A 5,868-nucleotide genomic window follows, 5' to 3' on the forward strand; every position below is an offset into this window, starting at 1 on the left:
AAAGATGAGGCGATCTGCTCCCGTAAAGATTTACAGCCTCGGAAACCCTATTCAGGGTCGCTATGGGTCGAAACCGACTCGACGGCACTTAACAACAACAACAACATTATATATTGTTATGCTATCGTAAGTGCCTATTTCTGTATTATGCATTGGGAAAGTGAGGCCAGGGAGATAACTTACTTTACTTCCATAATGAAAAAAAATGAACTACTGCTTTGTTTTCTTAAGAATTAGCATGTTAGGGATTGTAGAATAACACTGGAAATGTGATTTCTACCTAGTGCTTTAATCTAAAGGCAGACTGGGAAGAAGTGAATATGTCCCTGTTTCATTTGGGAATGGATTAAGTTTAGTTTTAAGAAAAATCTGAAGTTTATAAACAAATCTAGAAATGAACATGGCTAATATCATGCTGTATAATGGTGCTCTGAAATTCTATTCAGAACACCATTAGACAGTGTGATGAATTCCTAATTTATCCCCATTTGGATGAGGATTAGCTGAAGAAATAGTTTAAAGCACAAGCCTATTTAGATGATATTCAGCAATGAAATTAGAAACTGTCATACAATTATACAATCATAACATATTTAGGGACATATTGGGAGCACAGTGGCTCCATATGAGAAGCACTGGACTGTGAACCACAGTGTCCATGGTTCGAGCCTGCCAGCTTCTCCATGGGAGAAAGATGAGGCTTTCTGCTCCCACGAAGATTTAAACCCTCAGACACCCTATAGTGTCACTTGAGTCGGAACAAACTTGACAGCACTTAACAACAACAGAAACAAGAGGTATATTGCATATTATGAACCTCTAAATTGTATATACCCTGTCCAGCAGGGACATGTAGACTGGAAAAATCCTAGGACTTTTGAATGATTGCTATCTATAGATGTTATCAAGAAAAGGTTTTCTTTGTGCATCCATTTCCTCCTTAAAAAAAACTTGACTATACTTATGGGGGTAAAATACAAAATCATCAAAGCACCAAGTCTGGAAACAAAAGTCAGATTTCACTTCCTGCTGTATGTAAAGGGAGACAAAAGCATGAAACAGTGTTCCTTTGTCACACTATTCTATTCAGCCTTGGATCTCAGTCCTCTCTTTCCCCAAATTCAACATTCTCATACGCGTGCCCAGGCAGGCCATTATTGGATTCAACTTCTGGGTCCTTTAATTTGCTGTATATATACTTTAGACTAAACATGACGTTGCAATAATAATAATAATAATAATAATAATAATATTTTCAAGAACCTTCATAACTAAATATCAGATTACATATTAACAATCAAATGGCATTAAGTTTAATATACCAAGACAAAAAAGAGTTCTGTCAGAATGTATGCCGATGCCATAAAATAGCTCTAAACTCAGGTCCCTGTTTGGAACAAGAGTTACGGGCAAAACCCCAAGGTAAATATGCAGAGTCATATGGGAAACTGATGAATGGATGTTTTCATTTATTGTTCTCCTCTACTCTTAGCAATCCTTTGATCTGTAGCCACTATCCAATTTGTGTGTTTGTTTATCTTTCATGTATCTCATTTTAGTCATAGGTATATAAACTTTGTCTTTCTCTTTTTCCTTTTTGTCTTTTTAGTGTCTCTTTCCTGATTGTCCTCAAAACGGTTGGATACCCAGTCATTTGACTGAGAAGTGTCACTTTCTGACTCTAAGAACAAACCAGATTTCTTATGAGACTTTTTCTGTTTTTTATTTTATATTTTTCCTCTTGTGCTCATGTGGCTGTTTCCTTTCCCTAGTACTAGAAGCTTCAGTGTTTTCTGAGATCTCGCTTGAGGAGTCTGTTGTTAACTCTGTGGCTTCCCTTTTTCTTTTCTTTTTTTTTGTTCCCCAGTAAGCATTTTCCATCTGTTTCTCTAGTTCTCTTATTTTCCATGTGTCTGACTCCTCCTGAATCTTACTGAGACCATCTATATGCCAGATGACATCTCTCAGGAGGACTTTCTTCAGTGGAACCTGGGACATTCTTGTATACCTTGATCCGGAGGAAATCAGGCATCTTGTTAGTATGAGTTGAAAAACCATTCCATTACAAGATCTTCTCTAATCTCAGAAGCAACGCCACACCTTTTGTGAAAATGTAGCCTTCTTACTTGTTATTCTTTCCTCACCTATGGCTCAGGTTATGGCTACCTTTTTTCCAGCCCAGTCTGAAAAGCAGAGAGCAGATTTTCCTCCTGGACTAAGGCTAGGGGCTACACTGGCAAATCTGGGCAGCTCCTTTGTCTGGGGCTCAGGCTTCACTGAGATTGACCCCAGGTGTTGGGTTTTACTCCCTAGAAAGGATGTGGATGCTATAGATGGACATGACCTTTCTGCTGGGCTTCAGGCAGTATCTAGGATATCTGAAAGGGGATTTGAGGCCCCCAGTTGGAAGACAGAGAAAATACCCCCATCTTTGTCACTGATATCCCTGCCACTCTGCAGCCTTGGAATTTCTGGTAACTTTCCCTCCAAATGTTCTCACCACACAAATACACACAGATACATCTATATATTCACCATTTGTTGTTGTTGTCAGGTGCCATCGAATCGGAACCGACTCATAGCGACCCCATGCACAGCAGAACAAAACAATGTCCCATCCTGGGCCAATCTCACTACCGCCGCCACACTTGAGTCCATCAATGATGCCACCTGGCCAATCCATCTCGTTAGGGGTCTTCCTCTTTTTCTCTGACCCTCCACCTTACCCAACATGACATCCTTCTCCAGCGACTGTTTCCTCCGGACAATATGTCCAAAGAATGAGAGACGAAGCTTAGCCATCCTGGACTCCAGGGAGCACTCTGTCTGCACTTCTTCCAAAACAAATCTATTGGTTCTTTTGGCAGTCCGTGGCACTTTCAGTATTCTCCTCCAACACCACAACTCAAAGGTATCAATTCTTCTATGATCTTCCTTATTCACTGTCCAGCTTTCGCATCCATATGAGGCTATTGAAAACACCATGGCCTGGGTCAGGCGCACCTTAGTCCTCAAGCTGACATCTCTGTTCTTCAATACTTTAAAAAGTTCCTGTGCAGCAGATTTGCCCAATGCAATACGTCGTCTGATCTCTCGACTGCTGCTTCCATGAGTGTTGATAGTTAATCCAAGAAGAATGAAGTCCTTGACAACTTCAATCTTTTCTCCATTGATAAGAATGTTGTTGATTGGTCCAGTGGTGAGGATTTTTGTTTTCTTGACATTGAGATGTAATCCATATCGAAGGCTGTGCTCTTTGATCTTCATAAGTAAATGTTTCAAGTCCTCTTCACTTTCAGCAAGCAAGGTTGTATCATCTGCATATCGCAGGTTGTTAATGAGTCTTCCTCCAATCCTGACACCACGTTTTTCTTCATAGAACCCAGCTTCTCATATTGTTTGCTCAGCATACAGGTTGAATAAGTATGGTGAAAGAATACAACCCTGTCTCACACCTTTCCCAATTTTAAAACATTCAGTGTTCCCATGTTCTGTTCAAACAACTGCTTCTTGGTCTAGGTACAGATTTCTCAGAAGTACAATTAAGTGTTCTGGAATACTCATACTTCTCAATGTTGTCCATAGCTTGTCATGATCCACACAATCGAAAGCCTTTGTGTAGTCAATAAAGCACAGGTAAACATCCTTCTGGTATTCTCTGCTTTCAGCCAAGATCCATCAGACATCAGCAATGATATCTCTCATTCCATGGCCTCTTCTGAATCCAACTTGAACCTCTGGATATATTCACCATAGCCTACCTTTATTCTTCACTTTAGAAGGAATATCTTGACAATTTCCACACTATTTCCACAATGAGGTGGAAAGCACCTGAATTTTTGTCAGGTTAGTTTCCCACCCTCTAGCATGCAAAGGTGTGGCGCTGTGGGTTAATGCATCAGACTGCAAAGTAGTTTGAAATGCAACGTCAGTGGTTTACGCTCACCAGCTGCTCCTTGGAAACCCTATACAGGGGTCACTATGTGTCGGAATGGACTCAATGGCACTTAACAACAACAACAGCATGCAAATCTATTATCAGTAAATCTAGTGTAACTGATACTAGGTTCAATCAGTATAAAGTCAACAATGTAATGGACCGGTGATCAAATTTCCTGCAGACTAAATTATGACATAGGGTTGGACAGTTGATATACCTCTGAGGAAGGACAGTCAGGGTACACTGCTGATGAAGGCAAACTGCTTCTGATGGTCTTTATAAACAGGAATCAAGAAAAAGGCACTGGCCAGCTCAATACCTCTGCACCAGATACCAGAGATGTATTAAGTGGCTTAAGCAATGAAATCACATCTGGAATAGCAGCTGGAACTGGAGTCACCAGCTTGTTAAATTGTTTATCAAAAGAAGAGTAGTTATCTTCAGAGGATGGTAGCACTTTGCTCCAAAGTCCTAAGGGTCTGTACCAATAGGAACCTACCAAAGACTCTAAACAGCATCTCTATCTGACACTATCATTTCAAGCACCATTAGATCAGCTGGATCATACAACCTAAGTGGCCATATGGATACTCCATTATAGTCCTCCGAGAACTTACTGTTCTGAACTGGCCAATAGGCAAGTTGGATGGGACTCACCATCCCTACATACCTCCAGTCTTTGATGGTGTTACTAATCACTGCAATCCCACTAGCAATGTGATTTGCTTTTGGTTTACAAATTTCCTAAGTAGGGGCAGTTCTCATGGCTTCCACTTGGCCTTTCCTACCATAATAAGCCTTACTACACATGTTGGGAATCCAATGTGAGGGTTTTGCCAGTTGCTGTATGTCTATTCCAATTATGCATTCTGGAACTTGGGAAACCACTATACGATGGGTTTGGGGCAGACCTGAGCTTGTTGTTGTTATTGTTAGGTGTCATCAAGTCGGTATGGACTCATAGTGATCCTATCTATGCACAACAAAATGAAACACTGCTCAGTCTGAAGCCAACCTCACGATTGTTGCTACATTGGAGCCCATTGCTGCTTCTACTGTGCCAGTCCATCTCATTGGTGGCCTTCCTCTTTTTCTCCAACACTCCACTTTACCAAACATAATATCTTTTTCCAGGGACTGGTCCTTCCCAATAATATGTCTGAAGTATGAGAGATGAAGTCTGGCCATCCTGCCTTCCAAGGAACATTCTGGCTGTATATCTTCCAAGACAGATTTGTTTATGCTTTAGGCAGTCCATGGTACTTTTAATATTCTCTTCCAACACCATAATTCAAATGCATCAATTCTTCACTTAGTCACTGTCTAATTTTCACATGCATATGTGGTTGTTAAAAATACCATGTCTTGGGTCAGGCACACATTAGTCTTCAAACTGACTCTTCAACACTTTAAAGAAGTCTTGTGCAGCAGATTCATGTAATACTTCTTTTGATCTTGACTGCTGCTTCTATGAGTGTTGATGGTTGATCCAAGCAAAATGAAGTCTTTTACAATTTTAATCTTTTCTCTATTTATATAGATTTTGTCTATTGATCCAGTGGTGAGAATTTTTTTTCTCTTTACATTGAGGTGTAACCCATTCCGAAGGCTGTGATCTTTGATCTTCATCAGTTAAATATTTATGCGTCCTCTTCACTTTCAGCAACCAAGGTTGTATCATCTGCATATTGCAGGTTGTTGATGAGTCTTTCTTCAATCCTGATGCCATGATTTTTTTTTTTTTCATGTAGTCATACTTCTCAAATTATTTGCTCAGCATACAGATTGAATAAGTATGGTGAAAGAATACAACCCTGGTGCACATCTTTCCGACTTTTAAATCATTTAGTGTTCCCTTGTACTGTTCTAACAATTCCTTCATGGTCTATGTACATGTTCCTCATGAACACAACAAAATGTTCCGGAAC

The sequence above is a fragment of the Chrysochloris asiatica genome, unplaced genomic scaffold (genome assembly GCF_000296735.1).
Source record: "Chrysochloris asiatica unplaced genomic scaffold, ChrAsi1.0 scaffold00279, whole genome shotgun sequence".
Taxonomy (NCBI): domain Eukaryota; kingdom Metazoa; phylum Chordata; class Mammalia; order Afrosoricida; family Chrysochloridae; genus Chrysochloris; species Chrysochloris asiatica.